The sequence below is a fragment of the Suncus etruscus genome, chromosome 11 (assembly GCF_024139225.1).
Source record: "Suncus etruscus isolate mSunEtr1 chromosome 11, mSunEtr1.pri.cur, whole genome shotgun sequence".
NCBI lineage: Eukaryota > Metazoa > Chordata > Mammalia > Eulipotyphla > Soricidae > Suncus > Suncus etruscus.
This window is the reverse complement of record NC_064858.1, coordinates 63,706,308-63,728,832: the sequence shown is the minus strand read 5'-3', so window position 1 is coordinate 63,728,832 and position 22,525 is coordinate 63,706,308.

The following is a 22,525-nucleotide window of genomic DNA, read 5'->3' as shown; positions in this document are numbered from 1 at the left end:
CGAATATAGGACAAAACTACATATATATTTGTGTATATATGTTTATATACATACATGTTTGTTTACATGCATGTGTGTTTGTGTATGTTCAACATATCTCTATGTTTCTTTATTGTTTATCTGTTTGCTTGTATCTTTTTTGTGAGTGCAATCAGCACTGCTCAGAGAAAACTTCATGATCAGGGATCACTCAATGGGATCAGACAATATGTGGTTCAGAAATCAAACCTGAGACAGGTGTGTGCAATATAAACACTCTACCCTCTTTGTACTATTGCTCTAGTTCCTGTTCATCTGCTGCAGATGGGTTAGTGTTGCTAAGCAGAACCTTCGTGGGGTTCGGGAACCTTTCACAGAGAGAGAAGTGTGAGCATGAGTGGATGAATATGAAATATAAAATAAATGAGACCACACAAAATACATTGTATGGGGACCCTCGCCCAAGGGACGAAAGACAAATTTATTTTTCAGCCTATGACATTTTATAAGGACAGATTCTGGAATGCAGGGTGTTCTCAAAGAGCAGGAGAGCGAAACAAGCCTTAATTAATATATTAAAAGACCGTTTTTCAGGTGAGAAAGAACTCTGCTGGAGGGCAGCAAAACCAGAGCCAGACATGTTTTTGGTTTAGCAAAAAGCAGGTTATTCAAGATACCAGGAGGAGAGAGACAGAGATATTTTTGATGTCTATGTAGTAGCCACAAAATAGATTTTAGGGGGGACAGAAATAATTGCTTACCATCATAGAGCTAGACTTAGAAAAACAAGCTGTTGGAGCAGGTTATGCGAACTAGCCAGCAGGGGACTTTTGGTGGGCTTTTGGTAGTGACATTTCTTTGTAGGAGAGCTGAGGCTGGATTTCTACAGTGGCCAAATAGAGAGAAAAATGTAATGTTACAGCCATGTAATTACCGCCAATGATCCACGCAAAAGGTCAAATGATTGACTTCACTAAGTGGGCCTTTTGGCAAATAATTCTTTTAGAGGAAAGCACTGCACCAGGGAAGGGGAAAAACCATGTCTGGTGCGTGCTTTTCTTAAATGGGAAGTAACATTCATCTTTATGATTTTGTTACTCATAATCACTCATCACAGGTTTGTATTTATAGCTCTATTTAAACTTTTTGTAAGAGTCATATTGTCATTCAAAACTCCAGTTTATGAGCAGAACTTCTGGGACCATAATGAAAGACTCTATCCTAGGCTTCATCCTGACAACTGTGCAAAAACCAAGACTGCTAATTACAGAAGATATATTACAACAATGATTGAACATAACATCTAGGACCGTAAAGAAAAACTAGACTCCTTCCTATGAACTGTGCCAATACCAAAATTTCTAGTTTCAGAGGCCTGATTTTATCATCCACAACTGAGCAGAAAATTTCCTGGCATCATAGAAAGACCTTGGGGTATGAAAGTGTGTCTGTACAGAGCCTGTAGTTGATCCCATGAGAGTATGCTTCAATGACAGAGAAACCCTGTATCTCTGAGACCAAGGGAATTCCCTTTCTAATTTCCCCAGTATTAACTGTACCTATGCAAAAAAAAAATAAAAAAAGGCAGCACAAAACCTTGCCACAGCACCTCTTCTTCCCTTTTTTTATTTTTATTTTTATTATTTGTTTTTTTTTGTTGCTGTTTTGCTTTTTAGTAGTTGCAGGTTTTGGTTATTTGTTTGTTTTTTGTTAATGATTTGTTTTGTTTGGTATGTTTTTCTTCTTTACTCCCTTTCTTCTTTTGAATTGACATTTATAACCTCTAGACCAATGGTCCTCAAACTACAGCCCGTGGGTCACATATTGTATTTATTCCCATTTTGTTTCTTCACTTCTAAATAGGATATATGCAGTTTGCATAGAAATGTGTTCATAATTTTTGTTTTTACTATAATCTGGCCTTCCAACAGTCTGAAGGACAGTGAACTGGCCCCCTGTTTAAAAAGTTTGGAGGACCCCTGCTCTAGACAGACTCATCTCAGTTTTTTTTCTTTATTTTCATACAGAACCACATAACTTGAATCATATTGTCCTGCCTCACAAATTGAAAACAAAATTGATGGTACAATGACCCAAACAGTCATCTGAACATTGGGTAGAAATAAAAAAGGTTCAGACTGAAACACTAAGCCTAAAGTCAACGACAACAGAATTGACACAGTCTACAACAAGTTATACACAGAGGAAACCAGTTACACTAGCAATCTTGTGGGCAAAGGAGATGGTATATATTCTGGGAATAGGGGTGGAGGGAGGACAACACTGGTGGTTGGAATGCCCTTGATTCATTGTCACTATGTACCTTAAATATAACTTTGAAAAATTCGTAATTCACTTTGTTCACAATAAAAATAAAAAAAAAACAGTTAAATAGAGCAATCTCAATATTCATATATATTCCCCTGTCCTGAAAGGACTTGTCTCTCCAGGTATGTAATTTAAGTCATCTATTAATTTTGCATTAGTGATTTTCCTGGATATACACACAGGAATTAATCTTGATAGGCTTGGGGGTTCATATGAGACATCAGGAATCAAAACTAGTTGGCATTGTAGAAAAAAACCTACCTACTATGCTATTACTCTGGTCCCCACAGCTCACTTTCTTGAGATACACAGTTATTTAATAGTATACATACTTTCTTTCTTCAGGAACAGTGATCTGTTCTCTAGACCTGGTGAGAAACATTTATGTGAAATAATGTGAAATTTGTGTGAAATTCTTAGTAAGTTTCTAAGAATATGGGAAAGTTAGAGGTTTCATAATTGTGCTGGTATTATATTTGCCTTGCTCAGAGCTGACTCAGTTTTAATCCCAGGATCTATATGGACTCCTAGCCTATTAGGAAAAATTTCTAAGTGCAGAACCAAGAGTAACACCCTGAGTACTGCTAGGTGTGTCCCAAACCTTTCTTTTCAATTATGGCAGCTTGTCTCTTAGATTTAAGTACAATTTTTAATTTATATACAAATGCCCTATATTGTATATGTATATTTATTTTTGTAGAGGCTCATTCAGTCGTGGGGCCTGGCAGCACTCCCAGAGATTTTAGTTCTGAGAAAAACACTTGACCATTTGAAGCTCAGTAATGTCTTGCTTAGTGGCTATTGGAACAGTTTAGGGAACTTAGCAATGTTGAAGACCAGTTGGTCAACACATGCAGATTTTTAGGAACCACTTAGGTTACAAGCAGCTATGCTTGAGGAACCAGCTAGGGCTCCGAATTAGGGTCAGAGACACACATATGCTAAGTACATGCACTATCTCAAAGTGATTTTCCTGCTTTATTCCAAAGTGTGGGTGTTTATTTTGTTTGTTTGTTTATATTTGCTCGTTTGGGGGCCACACCCAGAAGTGCTCAGGGATTTCTCCTGGGTCTGTGCTCAAACATTACTCCTGGTAGGCTCGGGGATTATAGGTGATGCTGGGGATCAAACAGGGTGGGCCACATGTAAGGAAAATGCCCTATCCACTTGCTATTGCTCTGGCTGCCAAAAGAATATATTATTGAAGAAATAACTATCAAACATAATTTTTTAAATTATTTTTAATTTTTATTTTCATTATAGTGGCTTACATATCTTTCACATTAGTATTTTATGTACATATTGACATTGAATTAGGGGAATACCCACCACCAAATTTGTCCTCCCCTCTTCCCCGTTCCCTTTTTGCAACCCATATCCCCTACCATCACCCCCCAGGCTGCTAGAGTATGAGGTCCCCTCTTTATCTAGCTAACAATCAGTGATTATACATCTGTTTGGTCCTGGTGCCCTCCATTGTTTCTCCCTCTATTTGAGAGGCTAACCTAGATAAATCGAGTTATGTGGTTTTGTTTGAGGGAAAGAAAGGCAATAGAATGGGGTAAAGATTAAGCAAAAAATATTTAAAAAAATAAATTAATTAATAAAAATATGCTGAAAATGGGTGTAGTTCTTCTAGTGGCTTTCAGCCTCTTTGAGAGAGGACATGAAAAAGGTAATTGAAACACCACAACAATACAAAAATAAATGTCAAATTAAATATCCAGTGAGCCCTACAGCAATAAAAAGAAGCACCACACAATAGTCTCGGTTCTGAATTCAAATCATGCCAGAATGCAAAAAGAAAGAGAAAGATAAAATAAAAATAATATAAAATAAAAAGGAGACATCAACTTCAATATCTATACCAAAATAAAGACGTCTAAAAAACAATCAATCAATCAATCAATATATATGTGAAAAAAATGATTATTTTGTGTGTTTTTTCCTTTTTTCCCTCTTCATAGGCACAGTAATTATTGGGGATATTGTAGAGGGAATTCCCTTGGCCTAGGAGATACAGGCTTTCTCCATCCCTGAAGTATACTGTCATGGGATTAACTATAGACTCCTTCATGATCATTTACTCTCCCCTCGGTACTTTTGTGGTGTATGGAAGACTTATGCTTCACCATGGACGGTAACATCAGTCCTCTGTATCTAGATATCTTGGTGACTGTGCAGCTCAAGGAATGGAGCTTATGATGAAGTCTTTCTTTGTGGTTCTAGCAGTTCTGCTTCTTCAGTGTCATTTTAATTCATCTTCTGTAGTTGGTGTTCTTGGTCATTATTGGGACAGAGTCTTTCATTATGTTTCTGGAAGACCTGTTCACTTGCAGTTGTCTCAGTCAGACTTCTGGAATTGGAGATCTTGTTTGTTGAACAGATTGTAGACCAAAAGCTAGGTTAGAGCTTTAATTGTTGGTGGTGGTCCTGGGATGAGTACTGTCTAGTCCTGGTTGTAACAAACAGTCATCTGTATATAGCAATCTTGATTTTCTGCACAGATCAAAGGGTGAAAGAAACCAATAGATCAACTTTTGGATATGTATAGGTTTCATGTCTCGGGTACTAACCATTGTGTTAGTGAGGTCTATCTATATAGGTGTTTACCCTTTGCAGTATTGTTCACAGCACCTTTTATATCAGCTTTCTTTCCTTTCCTATAGAGGAGGTAACTGTGTGGTTTTTATTTGACCTGAATTGAATTGATGGTAATGAGGAGAAGAAGGTGGAAGAAGAGGAAGTCAAGAAGAGATAAAAGGGAAAACAAAACAAAAAAAACAACAATTAAACAACAACAACAAAAATATGAAATAATGAAAAGAGAGGGTAAATGAGCAAGGGCATGTTAGTTTGCTTGAACGTGTTCAATGCTTAGGCCCTGTAGTAAAAATCTGTAGGTCACAGTTCTTGCTTCAGTGGTCTGGCTGGTCATGCCTTCAGGTCCTAAAAGAAGGCATAATCTAGAGATAAAGGGTGTGTTAAAGAGTTATATCTGGACATTTTCATGATGCAAGCTGAGTATGGTGCCTCATGTGACTCAGCACCGAGGTACCACCATAGGATGTTCACATTTTGTATCTAGGAGCCCCTATGGGCAGAAAAACTGAGAGGTTATTTTACATGTGGTAAGGTTAAGGCATTCAACCATAATGTTTTGAAATGTTTCCATTGGAGTCAATAATTTCCCATCATAATCTTTACCTGTATTTCTGTATAAGTAGTAAATTATTATGGGCCTTTGTAGTAAAACGATAATTACATACCTATTTTCTCTACACTGCTGTTTCTGCTGTTGCTGGTTTCTTTATGATATAATGTGTAGTCGGCTTTGTGTTGTTTCTCTTCCCTTTGTTTTGGGCTCTACTTCCCAGTATATGGTGATTATTACAGTGTTTGAGGTTTCTATCCTGTTACACCATGTTATTTAATCGTGGGGTTTTGGTTATATATCTGGTGCCTATTCTAAGTACTTCAGAATAGTGCTATCATTCTGTGCTTATCTGCCATCTTCTGGCTTGCTTCATTTAACATAATATGTTCTAGGTCCATTCACGTTGCAGCAAAGTCTGTGATCGTATCATTTCTTACTGCCATGTCGTATTCCAGTATGTATAGATTCCACATCTTAATGATCCACTCATCTGCTGTTGGACATCGAGGTTGGTTCTAAGACTTGGCTATTATTCTGAGTGCTGCAATAAATAGTGGGGTGCACACATACTTTGGGATGAATGTCCTTCTGGCTTGGGGGTAGATACCTAGGAGAGCAATTGCTGGATCAAATGGCAGCTCAATTCTGAGTTCCTTTAGCACTTTCCAGACTGTTCTCCATAGGTGTTGGACTACTAGGGGGCATTTTCATCAGCAGTGTATGAGAGTGCCTTTCATACCACAACCCTGCCAACAGAGATTGTTTCCATTATTTTTGATGTGAGCCATCCTCACTGGTGTCAGTTGGTACCTCATTGTTGTCTTGATTTGGATTTCCCTAATGATGAGTGAAGGTGAGCATGTTTTCATGTGTTTGTTTGCCATCCTTCGGTCTTCCTCAGAGAAGTTTCTATTCATTTCATATCGCCATTTTTTATGGCTTTATTTGGGTTTGGGGGCTCAGCTTTCTGAGTGCTTTGTAAGTTCTAGATATCAGCCCTTTATCTGACATGTTGAGTGCAAAGATTTTTTCCCACTCAGTTAACTGTCTTCTTGTGTTAAGTAGGGTTTCTTTTGCCATTCAGAAGCTTTTTAATTTGATGTAGTCCCATTTGTTTATGTTTGATACTAAAGTTCTTGCCATTGATGCTCCATCCTCAAAGACCTTTCTGATATATAGGTCTTAGAGTGTTCTGCCTATTTTATTCTCAATAAACTTTATAGATTCAGGTCTGATCGGTTTTTGATCCATTTTGAGTTGACTTTTGTATAAGGAGTGAGGTATGGGTCAATTTTCAATTTCTTACATGTGGTTTTCCAGTTGTACCAACACCATTTGTTGAAGAGACTTTCTTTGTTCCATTTTAGGTTCTTGCCTCTTTTATCAAATATTAGTTGGCTGTATATCTGGGGGTTTATGTCTGGGAATTCTGTTCTGACCCATGGGTCTGAGGTCCTGTCTTTGTTCCAGTACCATACTGTTTTGATCACTATGGCTTTATAGTATAGTTGCAGGTTAGGTAAAGAGATGCCACCCAGCTTCTTGTTTTACAATAGGTGGCAAACATAATTTTTAAAAGTTACATTTTATTTACTAACTGGCACTCTGTTCTTTATATTTCTTAATATATAATAAAGAAAATAATTGGATTTTTATTGGTGATTTTTTGTAGTATATACACATGTTGATAAATAATGATATGATTTTGAAGCTTACATAATGTTATAATTAAATATGGCTTCATTAGAAGTTACTGAAAGAGATATTATTGAAAAGGCTAAATTTTATTATCTATATTTAGCCTTTAAAATTTTGTACAAATTTAAAATAAAAATAAAATTATTTTTAAGATTTATGTAGAAAAACAAATCATTTTTAATGTGGTCTGGTTGTTCGAGTTGTAATTATGTTATAAATCCAATAACTTCTTCACATTTCTCAATAAATTGGTTTTCTATTTTTGTGAGGAGAGAGACTGGGAAACAAGAAGATTTCTGCAAACTGGCCTTGAATATAAAAAAAAGTCTCTATTTGAAACTTGTGTTTCCTGCTGTTATGAGTGCAGGATGAGCTAAGGAGAAAGTCATCCAGGACAAATTATCTAGGCTAATAGTGCCATAGGCATTGTAACTGCTATCTTTACATACTTCCTGATTAAACAATTCCCTGGGCATTGTAACTGCTATCTCTGTATTCATCCAAATCATATTTCTACATTTTTATTTTTTTACTATCACTAATGAAACACATAATAGTGTTTGAAGCCCATGCCATTTTGTCTTGTAGTTACATCTTATAAGAAAATTAGAAAACTACTGAGTGTTGTAGATATTAATGGTTGTTACAAAAGTTATAACATTTTACTTTATACAGCGTTTACAGTTTCACAGCATTGCTAAACCTTTATATCATTATTTATGAGTGACTAATCCATTCAAAGAAAAAAAGTGCTCACCTCCAAGACTAGGATGATGGATACTAAAGAGGCAGAGCTGCTAAGACAAAGCCATTTATCAGATGTGAAGATCTAATAACAACCTTGTTACAATGACATATTTAAGCAGAACTCAAAAAAAGAAATTTTATTACATATGCAGTCATCATGCATGGTACTTCTTATTAACAAGGACAAATCTAGTGAACCATTCTTTGGATAACTGAATATGTTAGAGCATATTAATCCAAGACTCAGAATGTAATAAAAACAATTAAATCAAGGTTATTAAACAGCATGTTCATAATTTTATTAACCTTCCTACATCACTTAAACCTTTAATATAAATTTATATGTATGTGTATGTGTATACATACCATATAATTACATTTAAATTATGTATAAATGTGTATGAATATAAAATATGTTTTACCATTTTGGGGAGCAGCAAATAAAGATTAATGTATCACACTTCTGCATTTTGCTATGCTATCTATAAGCAACAGGAGCATTGAAATTAGAAATATTAGTTTATTAGAAACCTATTGAAGAGCTTCCAGAATCCTAGAGAAAGTACATCAAAGATCATATAAATATAAGGATTACATCTTTTCATTGTGGAATAGAATCCAAATTTTCTAGAATTATTTTAGAAGGACTTAAACCTCTGCAGTATCATCAGAATGAATCAGTTCCAATATTTTTTATTTGTAGTTTAAAACTTGTAGTCAGAACTTTAGGTTTTGGAAAAAGATGACTATAAGCCAAGCAGAATGGAAAGCATGCATCCCCTTATCTGTAAGCTAACATAAAAATGCTCAGAGAAGTAATTTTTTTAATAAATTAAACCAATTTTTATTGAAAATGTTATCATCTCAGAAAATAAGAATTTAACAAAAAAACAAACAATTCTGAACATGATACTAGAGTATCTACAGATGAAACATGATCTTCCAAGCAACAAATGTCAAACCATGATTTACCATATAAGGATTCTAAAATTAATTGCTTCCTCCTGCCCTGAAAAGTTGCTGTTTGTGGCTCCAAAAGTACAAATGAGGCTATTCATCTCCTTGAAAAATAATATTATCTGAAGTTGTGTTTGTTCTGAATAATGAACTGTAATGCTACAGGATTTTTTTAACCAGGTACTAAGCCATTGTCAAACTCGGTGCCTGCACTATTGACTCCGGCATCTAATTTTTATGAAGAACGAACCTTCTGCATTGAGGGGTCACACCTGGTGGCTTTCAGGGGTTACTAATGGCTCTATGCTCAGAAATCACTCCTGGCTTGGGAAACCACATGGGATGATTGGGATTAAACCTGCATTCATTCTGGGTCAATCACATGCAAGGTAAATGCCCTACCACCATGCTACCACTCCAGCCCCAAGAGATGTAATTATTTAAAGAGTAATGTTAAGGTAATGCTATCAAAAGAATGAAGATGGCTCTGGGACAGGAGTGCCTGTCTTTCACTTACAAGCTGATATCTGAGCACTATGGTGAGCTGTGTGACATTCATTAAACCTTCACAACAACAAGAATGTAACATACACCATAGGGAAAAGGTGTGATCCAAACCAGGTAATGTAAAAGTACCACAAAACACCCAAACCAAGAGTTTGGGGAACACCCAGACATCATAACGGTAACAAAAAATCAATGGAAGAGAGATAATGGAAAGGGTATGAAATAGAGAGAAGTCAACATCCTTCTTAATTCAAATTTTGCAACAGATTGAGAAAAAAGTTTCTAAACCTTTTAGCAAACTCCCCTCTTTTTTGTAGGATTCTCAAAAGTATTAAATAAATTACTGGAAGGTGAAAATATTGATCTACTTTCAGTAAGATAAACTTTCCTTTCAGATTATTTGTCACTGAAAAACATTTATATATCCAAAACAGTGAAAGAAATCTCATTTATTAATTTTTTCTTGGTATAGGGCAGTGGTGGGCAACCTTCTTTTTTCCTTTTTTTAATATATTTTTTATTTAAGTAACATGATCATAGTTGGGTTACAGTCATAACCAGAACACCCCCCTTCACAATTGTAACATTACCCTCTCCCCCGCTTCCCATACCCTGCCTGTATTCGAAACGGGCATTCTACTAGTTATTTGTTTTTAAGTTTAGTAAGTTGTATTTTTTCCTTAAATAATAAGAGTAAAAAATATAGTAAAGGTGTGATAGTGGCAATAGCCATTGTTTGCATAGGTCCAGGAAAGTGGGGAAAATGGAAAAAAATTCTTGAACTGATTACAAAAAGGCCTCACCACAGAAGTTTATTGGTATAAGACCGACTCTGGGTTCCAGGCATACCAGTCCGTCCAACTTGAGTCATTATCAAGGTCCTGGTGAAACTTTTTCACACTTTAGCTATTGTTGGTATCAGATTCTTATATTTAAAGACTCTGGATTTTGTGCATTTCTTTCATCGATGTCAGGCTGATGTAGAGCATCCTCTAGTTTTAGCATACCATTCAATGCGGAGCAATCTGCCCTGCATGCAGACAGTTGCTGAGTTGTCTGGGTGTTGGGAGCACTCTTTGGAGTAAGTCATTGCCAAAGCAGTGGTAGGTCTTTCCTGGTAGAGGCTTGGATCCTGGTAATGTTATAGACAATTGTGGTTGTTTCCATAGCTGGTATCCATTGTTCAGGTGTGTGTGGGCAATGCCCATTCGTCTGAGGCCTTTTTTCAACTGAGCCAAATCTCACCAAAACCACTATTGAAATTTATTCTGAGAGCCACATTTTTAAAACCGAAAATAGGATGGCACACTGTTTTTAGTTTCAATAGTCTTTACTGAGAATATTCTGCATGCAAGTATCCACATATCGGGAGGATACAAATAACACAATTAATAAAACAAAAACTTTAGAAGGATATTATTTATTGATAATGTTAAATTCTATAAAATTTGCCTTACAATGTAGAGAAAATTACATCCTGACAATGACTGACAAAGTCACAAACACTAATGTGAACATTGGCCTTGCATTTCCTTGGATAGTTTGAGTAAATCAGGTTTGTATGTTGTTGTTTTTAATTTTAGGCACAATTACAGGTTCTAATCGATGATACGATTTCTCAATTTACTCTTGATAAGATTCATGCTTGAAAATGATTGTTTACATAAATATGTAGACCCGAACAAGGAAAGAACAGCAAACGCTAGGTTTTTTAGTTGATTATATGAGTCAGGAATACTATTCTAGGCTTTAAAAAATCAACATATCTTCCTTCTCCAGGTCTTTCAAAGAAGACTACTTGTGCTGTGAACTATGTTCACATTTGTGTTTCTCCAATCTTCTAAATTAACACAAAGACATTCAAATTTCGAGCTCCACTGTTCTTTGTTTTTTTAAATCCAGCAATTGCATTTTAAAGTTGCCAATGTCGATATTAAAGGGAGAAAAATTTAATTCCATTACAGTGGCATCCAGGGTTTTTTTTTTTTTTTTTTAACAAAGGCCAACGCACCTTGCTGTTTCTGAAATCCTGAAACCTCTAGAGAAAATTTTCCCTCATATTTAAAAGTGCTGTTTTAAAATAGGTAATGTCAATATCAGAATTATTTTCTTGGTGATGTTTCAATAGGCTTGAAAGGTGAATCAAAGTTTCTCTGTCAAAATCTTGAACAAAAACAGATAATTTATTTTCAAATAAAATAACTTCTTCTAACATTGAAAAAAGTGTGTTTCCTTTTCCCTGTAGTTTATGATTAAGCTGATTTAGATGTGAAGTAACATCCACCATAACATACAGTTTTTGTATCCACTGATTGTTAATTCTGGATAGTGAACACCCTCCTCAAGGAAAAATGCTTTGATTTCTGATAATAAGGAAGCAAGAAGCTGGAGAGATAGCATGGAGGTAAGGCATTTGCCTTCATGCAGAAGAACGGTGGTTCAAATCCCGGCATCCCACATGGTCCCCCATGACTGCCAGGGGCGATTTCTGAGCAAAGAGCCAGGTGTAACCCCTGAGTGCTGCTGGGTGTGACCCAAAAAACAAAACAAAACAAAAAAAAGTAAGCAGAATGTTTCAAAACGTTTCCTCTTGAAAACCAGCATACCTTGTTATGCAGCAGATCTGCATACTCACTCTCCATTTCAACTAAAAATTCTTTAAACTGGTGATTATGAAGAGCTTTAGCTACAATGGAATTGATCATCTTAATCACCAATTCCATAAATTTGCACATTTCTTCTGGAAATATCTGCACACAAAATGCTTCTTGATAATGATGCGATGGTATTTCATGACTAATTTTTTTTCATAATAGCAACAAATCCATTTCTTACGCCAGACATACTTTTTGCCCCATCTGTTGCACTTGAGACGATTTTATCAAGTGGAATATGATATATTTCAGTGAAACCAATTACAAAATTTGCTATATTCTCTCTACATGTTTGACCTTTCAGTGTCAATAATCCTAAAAGTTTTTTCTTAGGACCTGTAGCTGACATAAATCTTAAAATTGTGAAACTTGTGCTGTATCTTTTAAGTCACAAACTCATCAACTGCTATTGATAAAGCTAAAACCACTTTATGATCATCAACTTGTTGGTTGGTTATATTGGAGGATATTTTAGCTGTTGTATCCTTCACTGTTTTAGCAGACAATGGCAACTCTTTAATTTTTTTTTTTTGAATTTCTTCTTTGTTCTTAAAATCCCCAAATAACTCTTCTGATGTGCACTGACAGAGGCTAGGAGCAAAGTCCTGACTCTTAGAGCAGCCACCCAGCACACAGAAGAGATGCATTAAAAAATGTAAAGAGCTGCATGTGGCTTGAAAGCCGTGGCTTGCCTACCACTGGTATAGAGAGAGTTGTCATTTTTTATCCCTACCTCTGTGCTCAGGTTTCAATCTTGATGGGTTCAGGGGATCATAGGGCTGCAGGGGATTAAATTCAGGTCAACCTCATGCAAGACAAGACCTCTAGCTTATATATTATGGCTCTAGACTCAGAATCTAATTTACTTATAAGTGGATTTGGGGAGGACCAGCTAAAAGATCAACTACATGTAAATGCCTTTAGAGGAAAATATCTGCCCTTTAGAGTCTCTCCTTTGTCTAGTTAGTTCTATTAGGACACAAGCTAGGTCAAAATTCCCTAAAATGTGAAAGGAAAAAAATCTAGGCTATGCAACAAACATGTTAATTCTGAAGATGGAACATTATTTTAGGGTTCAGATTTTTTTCTAAGGTACATCTCTGCATAAATTCTTGTTATGTAAAATGAAAGAAAAATGACACCAAGATTGGACTGCCTGTTTGCCTATCAAACTTCCCTGTGACCAAAAGAGAGATTTCAAATCAAACTCTAAAACATTAGCTTAACAAACAACTCCTAGAAAATGCTTCTATACATGAAAATTCTGGTCTCTTTTTCTCTAAGGGAAAGTTCCCCAGGCAACAATATTTCTCAATTAAGGTATAAAAGTTAATGATGATAAAGTCAATAATGATAAAAGTTGGTAGTGATGAAGAGTTGGTAGAGTTAAAGATGATAAAAATTAGTAGAGGTGGGCCCGGAGAGATAGCACAGCGGTGTTTGCCTTGCAAGCAGCTGATCCAGGACCAAAGGTGGTTGGTTTGAATCCCGGTGTCCCATATGGTCCCCCATGCCTGCCAGGAGCAATTTCTGAGCAGACAGTCAGGAGTAACCCCTGAGCACTGCCGAGTGTGGCCCAAAAACAAACAAAAAAAAAAAAAAAAGAAAAAAAAAGTTGGTAGAGATTGAGAGAGGCATTGTAGTACATTCTATTTTGGAAATAAAGTATTGAGACCTTTTGAGTTTTTCTAATTCAAGATGAGGGTGATGATTGGATAATATTTTCTGAATCTCCAAAGCTCCTATGTTGAAATATTTACCACTATTGAGATATATAATCTTTGTATGAATTTAGTATCCTTTAGTCCTGACAGTATTTGCTTCTATATGTCTTTTTCTTTTTTTCTTATCTCTATTCATACACATAAAAAGGTAATGTAAGGAATGGGATGATCTAGAAGGCAATAAAAAGTCATAGTAAACTTTGTGTTCATCTTGATGAGAAAATAATTCATATAAAGATTTAAATTACATGTTTCTTAGCATTTTAATAAATTAAATTTAATAATTTAAATTAATAAACACAAATATTTATGAATCCCATGTAAGAAAGTTTATTTTTAAATTGCATACATATTAAAATTATAAAACATAAACTTTAAGATTATGAGAATTTATGTAATATTTCTGCTGGGATTAATATCTTGCATTAAAATTACTTCTAAAAGTAAGTCATTAAGTCATCTTAATTAAAAATAATTTATGTTTGGGCCTGAAGAGATAGCACAGCGGTGTTTGCCTTGCAAGCAGCCGATCCAGGATCAAAGATGGTTGGTTTGAATCCCGGTGTCCCATATGGTCCCCCGTGCCTGCCAGGAGCTATTTCTGAGCAGACAGTCAGGAGTAACCCCTGAGCACTGCCGGGTGTGGCCCCAAAACAAAAAAATATATATGTTTAATGCACAATATCCGAAATTGAATCTTCTTTTTTTTTTGTCTGTTTTTTTTGGGCCACACCCGGTGACACTTAGGAGTTACTCCTGGCTATGTGCTTAGAAATTGCTCCTGCCTTGGGAAGACATATGGAACTCTGGGGATAGAACCAAGATCCATTCTAGGCTAGAGCCAGCAAGGTAGATGTCTTACTATTTCACTTCACCACTCCAGCCTCAAAATTGAATCTTAATATATCCTCTGAAGGACATTTTTATGATGTGATTGAAGTAAGTGCATGAGCAACAAGCTAGCATAATTAAATGTACTTCTACTAATAGAAATAAGTAACTTTTATGGAAGAGAAGAATAATAATTAAAAAAAGAAATGTAGACATTTAGAACATTACTTTGGAAAAGCAATCATCCTTACTTGAAAATTAGACTTGAGAGCACTTTAAAGTAGTTTGTTACTATAAATTTATTGGCATTGATTTTATGAGAGAGAAGGATAAACGAACAGCTCAAATTAATCAAGAAAGCTGTGTAGAGTGACAGTTTAAGTATGTTGTATGCCTTGATGTGGGTTCATTTCCTGGCATTTGTATAATTTCCTGAGCATGACCCTGAGCAAAGAGCCAAGAGTAAGGCGTGACCTCATTGGGTCTGGCAACCAAGCTCCCACAAAACACTAGAAAAACAAAAACAGAAATATCTTTATTAAACATCTAAAATCTAACCATTATACTAGAGCAGATGACAATTATTGTAGAGCACAGCACAGGAAGGCAGGAAGAGCTAATCTGAGAAAGGTAGAAAATTAGAAAAGATCATTGACCAATGATCTTACTATGATAATAGTAACATGAGATGCATGTTCACTGTGACATATTCTAAAAAGAGAAACATATTGACTTGTCATTCAAGTCTCAGTATCTAGTACAGTGTCTGGCACATAATAGGTATCCAATAAGTTACAGTGACAAGAGACAATGATAAATTCCTACTGTGTAGTTTGTTGAAGAAAAGCCACTGAAGTGCCCTGGGCATTCAAGTGAGATGAGAGCAAATAAAAATAAAAGACATCTTACATAATTATAGACTTTTCACATCAGTCTGTGTGTCCTAACCCATATTAAACCTTATTCAAATTTTTTATATCTGCTTTAATATAGAGTCCTATGGGTCATGGTAATGAAAGCATTTCTATTTAAGCAAGTAAAATATTTATTTTCCCCAGAAAGTTGTGTGCAGTGAAAACATTGATAGCTTCCTCTAATTAAAAATCTAAATCTAGTAATACCCTCAAGTAGAGCTTTTATATCTACTTATTCAATGATATTAAGAATCATGACACTATTAATTAGAGACAGAATATTCTTCAAGTTAGAAGAAAATTGGTTTGTGTGACCAAGGGCCTTATGTATTACATTTCACTTCAGACTCTTTGATATACTGTATACAACTAAAACTATAGTTGCCATGAATCAGCCCCACGTGCCTTCTATCTGAAAATTTATTTTATCAGAGATCTCACTATTGTACATCACCACAGTATTTAAATATTACTTTTAGTAATGTATCTGTATATTGTGTCACAGGCTGAAATAGGGTCATTATCATTAAAGATAGTTTTATAAGAAATTTTATGTTTTAATTTTGATGTGCTATGATATTTAAGTTATCTTTACAACAAAAATGTACAAAAATATATTCAGTGGTAGGGGCCGGAGAGATAGCATGGAGGTAAGGTGTTTGCCTTTCATGCAGAAGGTCATCAGTTCAAATCCCAGCATCCCTAATGGTTCCCCGTTACTGCCAGGAGCAATTTCTGAGCATGGATCCAGGAGTATCCCAAGAGCACTGCCAGTTGTGACCCAAAAACCACACACACACAAAAAAGCAAAAATATATTCAGTGGTTAATAATAAAATAAGTTTCAAGGTATTTTTAATCATTTTCAATTTTAAGAAGTATTTTCTGAGAAAAAAATAGCTCATAAATAATACAATAGAGATTTTGGCTATTCTTTATATGACATTGCTTAAGCTTGTGCTAAGTGGTCATTTTTGCATGAAAACCAAATCAAGGAGAAAATATATTAAATAAATTTCTCTGTAAAAATAGACAGCTGATTAAATACAAAAATCATGTTAACATTTCTGTTAGTCTAATCGACATTTTAATGGTGCCTAACTATTTTAAACATAATATTATTAGATCTCTCTAACTTGCTTGGTCATTTACTTCTAATTTCTGGATGGAATTCTGACCTGTATAGTAATTAGTAGATAATTAGCAGTGGCAAGAGAGATCCAAACTTCAGCACAGACTTACTTTTTGGAACTACACACTCTAGTTAACTTTATGCAAATTGGTAGGAGACCATTATCATGCATCCTTGGCAATCAGTGTTTAATTTTTTGATAGCTTTGACAGTTGTGGCCTCACTATAATTGGCTTGGTCTCCAGTGCAAAAACAAATAAATTGGGCTGGGCATAAAACAAAATAACATAATTACAAAAATTAGACATTAATTATGAAGTAGCAGATTCTTAACCCCTTCTGAATTTAGCCAAAGCTAGATATAATTATATTTTAATGTTGTGAAAGCATTCATGTTTCTGAGATTATCAGGTATTCAGAAGGTGATTCCTGAAGAATATTTTTGTTTGTTTCACATTGGTTTATCGTGTCAGGAAATTAAATATGCTTATTTTAGCCACATATTTAATAATCACTAAAGAATTAGTGAGGTCAGATTTATGCTAATTTGTTAGTAATTGCTCTACTTTATAAATTTTATATGATTAAACTTATAATACATACAGTGAAATTTACAGTATCATAGAAAAATAAAATAAAAAGTAACATTGAAAATTACATTAAATGGAGGAAGAAGAAATGATGATCTGGTAAAAAACAGACATTCACCAAGTGAGTTCTACCATTACCACTTAGAGCTCAAAGTAATTTTGCCACAATAAACTCAAGCTCTTAAAATAGTAACAGTAAGTTTTTTATTACTAAATTGAAAATATTCATACAAAATATTTTGGTTTATAAGTTTCTGTAATTATTAATAAAAAGTCTACCTCATTTATTTGGGACCTAACAAGGATATTAAAGACTTTTTTTTGGTCAGATTGGTATGTAAGCTAATTATGTCATTAAATTAAAATAGTATAGCAATAGCTAAATAACCATTTTTCTAACTCTTTCCTATAATCTGTTCCAGCCATACGTGTAAAATTTACCTATTGCACTAGGTATATTTTTCAAATTTATGATTGTTCATTTGTTCTATGTAGTTCACAATAAAGGAAACATCCATGTTATTTTGGAGAAACTCACTAGTTTATATCTTATTTGCTCAGAAAAATAAATAATATGATTATTTTTATAACAATTTTCATAATTTCTATATCTTATATTCACTCACTGGTTGTTTGAGTTTATCTATTATATCTGCATTTCTATTTATTAAATTTTTTTTGAAAAATATCTTAAATAGAATTTTTTATTTCTGTTTGATGTTTGATTCTGTTGAGATCTTAAATTGCAATTTATTCAATCTAAAGACCCTTATTGAACCTTTAGTCTGCATGATGTAGCATAAGCTACATTTCCCATTTTTTGAAAGCGTCAATTTCCCCAAATTTTACACTGTTTTATTCATAAGTCTTTTCAATAGCTAACAGTTAAATTTAAAGATCATTGGATTCAGAGACTTTAAACTTGGCAATTTGTCATGCTTGATATATTCTTCATTTATTCTAATGATACTTTTTTTAAGCCTAGATTTAGGATGAACTTCCATGCCTATTTGTTTTAATCTATGTTGTGAACATCTGTTAATATCATATTACTCTTAAAATTTACCTACTCTCTAAACCTTTTGAGTTATCCCTAATACAGAACTTTGAACAAACAGATAATTGACTCATCTAAAAAAAGCAGAGAGTATATTTCTTGTGTTTATAATTTAAATATTGATCATCATAACGTGGATGTGTATTTTTTGCACATCATGATTAAAATTTTTAAATTCCTATATATCTTGGATTCAAGAGCAGATACATCTAAACTATGAGATGGCTAATTGAGAGAGAATTATAAATTAGTAAAATAGCAAAATTATAAACAATCTACTTAATTTTTGAGATATTAGTCCTTTCCTCTTAAAGAATACATTTGGCCCAAAGCCTCATTAGCATATGATATCAAAGATACTCGCACAAACTGTTTCTGCATCCCACTGTTGGTTCTGATCTCCCTGCTATCTCTCCTATCCCTTCTCTCTAGTACTGTCTAACTTTTGTCTACAGATAAAGAGACTCTAGCCCCTCCTATCAGTCCTCCTCTTTAAAAAACCACATGGATGCTAATAAGTCCACATGAAGACATTTCAATTAATCTCAGTTATTTCCAGTTATATCAGTTATTTTTAGGCAGATTGAACCTAGCACTACTTTCTCTTAGAAAATATACAACTCAATAATCAGTTGAACTAACCAATGAATTCGTGGACAATATTTTTTTATCATACTTAAATAACCTTGTATGTTTAGGGAAATAACTTATGAAGTAGATATATATTTAGTCGCATTTATACAACAAATTCAATAGATCACATTCTTAAATCACCTGAAACTACAATATTACAACCCACTAAATGCAAAAATTAACAGGGAAATAAAGGAAGGCAACTGCAATTAGGAATGTGGAGAGAAACACTGGCAAACTTTCAAGCTCACCAAAACACCTGAGCCTTATAGATGAGGATCTAAAATCAAAACAGTGCTTAGCAACAGAAATCAAGGAGTCACTTCTCTGCAAAACTAAGCAATCTGTAGATAAACAATCCTATCAACTCAAGGAAGACACTTCCAGAAGATAAAATAATCCATATAAATGGAACTGAAGGAATTGAAAAATGTGTTAGCAAGCCAAAGTCGCAGAATTACACAAGTGAAGACTTGAGTAGAAGAACTTAAAGACAAATTACAAGCCAGCATTGATTAACAATAAAAAATGTCAATATGAAAGGAAAAATAAACAAGGGAAGAAAATGTAAGGCACTTAATAAAAAGGGACAAAAGAAATAATCTCCAAATTATATAAATACCAGAAGGAGAGGAAAAAGGAAAAGGGGGAGAATAAGTAGTGAGGAAGATAATAGCAGAGAAATTTCCTATTCTCTGGAAAGAAGCTGCTATACAAATCCAAAAGGAAAAAGAGTGTCAAACAAAATAGAACCTAATAGAAAAACACCAAGATATATAGTCATCCAAACGACAAAAACAAAGAAAGAGATGAACCCTTTAAAGCAATAAGGGAGAAGAAAAACTGTAAGTTTAAAGGAAAGAGCATAAGAATCAAAATAAACCTCCCATTTGAAAAAATTCAGGCAAAAAATAAAAGTGGAATGCATAAATTTAAATACTGAATGAAAGAAAGTAAAAGAGTAATTTTTGTTTCTGTTTTGTTTTGTTTCAGGGATTTTTGGTTTCTGTTGTGGACACACCTGTGACGCTGGCTATGAGCTTAGAAATCGCTCCTGGCTTCGGGACCATATGGGACGCTGGGGATTGAACCACAGTTTGTTATGGGTCATTGGCATGCAAGGTAAACTCTCTACCATTGTGCTATTGCTTTGGCCCCTAGAGTAATTTTTATTACCCAGCAAAACTCTCATTTGTATAGTAGGGAGGAATAAAAATATTCTCAGAAAAAACATCTTGCAAAATTCATGCTAAACAAACCAACTCTAAATGAACTACTCAAATATCAATGATATAAATCAAATGCCCAACTGTAACAGCAACAACCCTACACCATATAATGGCAAAAGAACCCTTTGTATCGAGTTTTCTTAAATGTCAATAGACTAATCTCTCCCACCAAAAGGCAAAGAGTAGTGGTTTGGATCAAGAAACAAAGCCCAGACATCTCCTGCTTGCAGGGAACACACTTAAAATTTTAGGATAAACTGGCTCAGTATTAAATTATGGAAAATAATTATACAAGCTACTGAAAAAATAAATTCAGGGTAACTCTGTCTATAGAGTTAAAAGATGGAAAATAATATACAAGCTACTGGAAAACATGGAAAAAAACCCTGAGAGCCATATTTATATCAGAATAAATTGCATTAAACCTCAGCAAAGTAGTTAGAGATAAGGATGGGCACTATTTATATATCAGTGGAAAAATGGACCAAGAAGTATTAATGCTGATGAACATTTATACACCAAATGTAGGGTAAGCAAAGTATATAAGGCTTTGCTCACAAACAAAGAGAAATGTGGACAGAAATGTGATAGTAGTGGGAGATTTCAAAACACCACTATTGTCATTGTACAGATCCACTAGGCAGAATATTAACAAAGTCATAAGAACTATAAATGAGAAACTAAAAAAAAAACTTGGAAAAATAAATATATACAGGGCCTTTCATCCTCAAAAAATTTGAGTACACAGTCTTCTCAAATATACATTGAACCTACTCTAGGATATACCACATTTTAGGTTATAAGTTTAACTGACATAAATTGACAAGTATGAAGATTTTACCAAGATTCCTATCAGACCAAAATGACACAGAGATCAAAATTGATCGTAAAAAAATAAGGACAAAACATAACACCTGGAAAATAAAAAAACATCTGTTCAACAACAGATGGATTAAAGAGAAAATAAAGAAAGAAATAAAGAAATTCCTTGATAATAATGATGATAAAAATGATAATGATAAAGAAACAAATTACCAAATTTATGGGGCACAGCAAAAACAGTAATTAGGGGGAAACTCAGAGCAATACAAACTTACAATAGGGAAGAAGACAAAGACAAAATTAACAACATAAAAGGACACCTTATACTTCTGGAAAATCAACAGCAAAGGAACACAAACTAAAAACTAAAAATGAAATCATAAAAACTGTAGCACAAATTATCAAAGAAAATACAAAGAGTTGATAAAAGCAGAAGTGTTTTTTTGTTTGTTTTTTTGGTGTTTTGGTCAAACCTGGAAACACTCAGGGGTTACTCCTAGCACTGTGCTCAGAAATTACTCCTGGCAGGCTCAGGGGACCATATGGAATGCCTGGATTCGAACCATGGTCCTTCTGCATGCAAGGCAAATGCCCCATCTCCATGCTATCTCTCCAGCCCCATTAGCTGGGTTTTTAAAGGATAAACAAGATAGACAAACCATTGGCAAGACTCACAAGGAAAAAATACCTAGTGAAATAAAGCAGTTTAGAAGTAAAAGGCAAAAGATTACAACAGAACCACAAGAGAATCAAGACATCATGAGAGCTTATTATGAATAACTGTACCCCGGTACAGTATAAACCTAGAAGAAATAGGCATTTCTAGAAAAATATGATCTCTAAATACTGAATGAAGAGGAAGTAGAAAGTGTAAACTGGCAAACCATGAGGAAGGAAATTGAAAGGGTAATTAACAAACTCCCTAGAATAAGAATGAGACCAGATGGGTTTACAGATGAATTTTATCAAACATTCAGATGAGTTACTACCATTGATCTTTAGACTTTTCCAAACTCCCTACTAGCTTTTATGAAGCTAAAAGCTTCATATATATATATATATGTATATATATATGTATATATATATATACACACACTACCAAGTACTGAAAATAGACCAGTCTCACTAATGAACATTTATGTTCATCATAAAAATTCTTAACAAAATCTTAGCAAACAGAATCGAACAATATTTACACCATCCATGACCAAATGGGTTTCATCCCATGATGAATGAATATATGGAAATTGTACAACTAATTATACACCAGTCAGTAAATGGAAGGATAAAAACCAGATGAACATTTCAATATATGTAGAGAAATCATTTGACAAAATACGACACCCATTCATAATTAAAACTCTCAGCATAGATGTGGAAGGAACCATCATTAAGATAGTGAGCTATCCACCACAAAAAGTGATGAGTGAAGTTAGATAAATAAGTACATTGAGAACTAACATAATAATGTGAATAAATGAGGGAAGTAGAAAACCTGTGAAGAGTACAGGCGGGGTGGGGTGGGAAGGAGAGAGATTTGGGAAATTGGTGATGGGAATGTTGCACT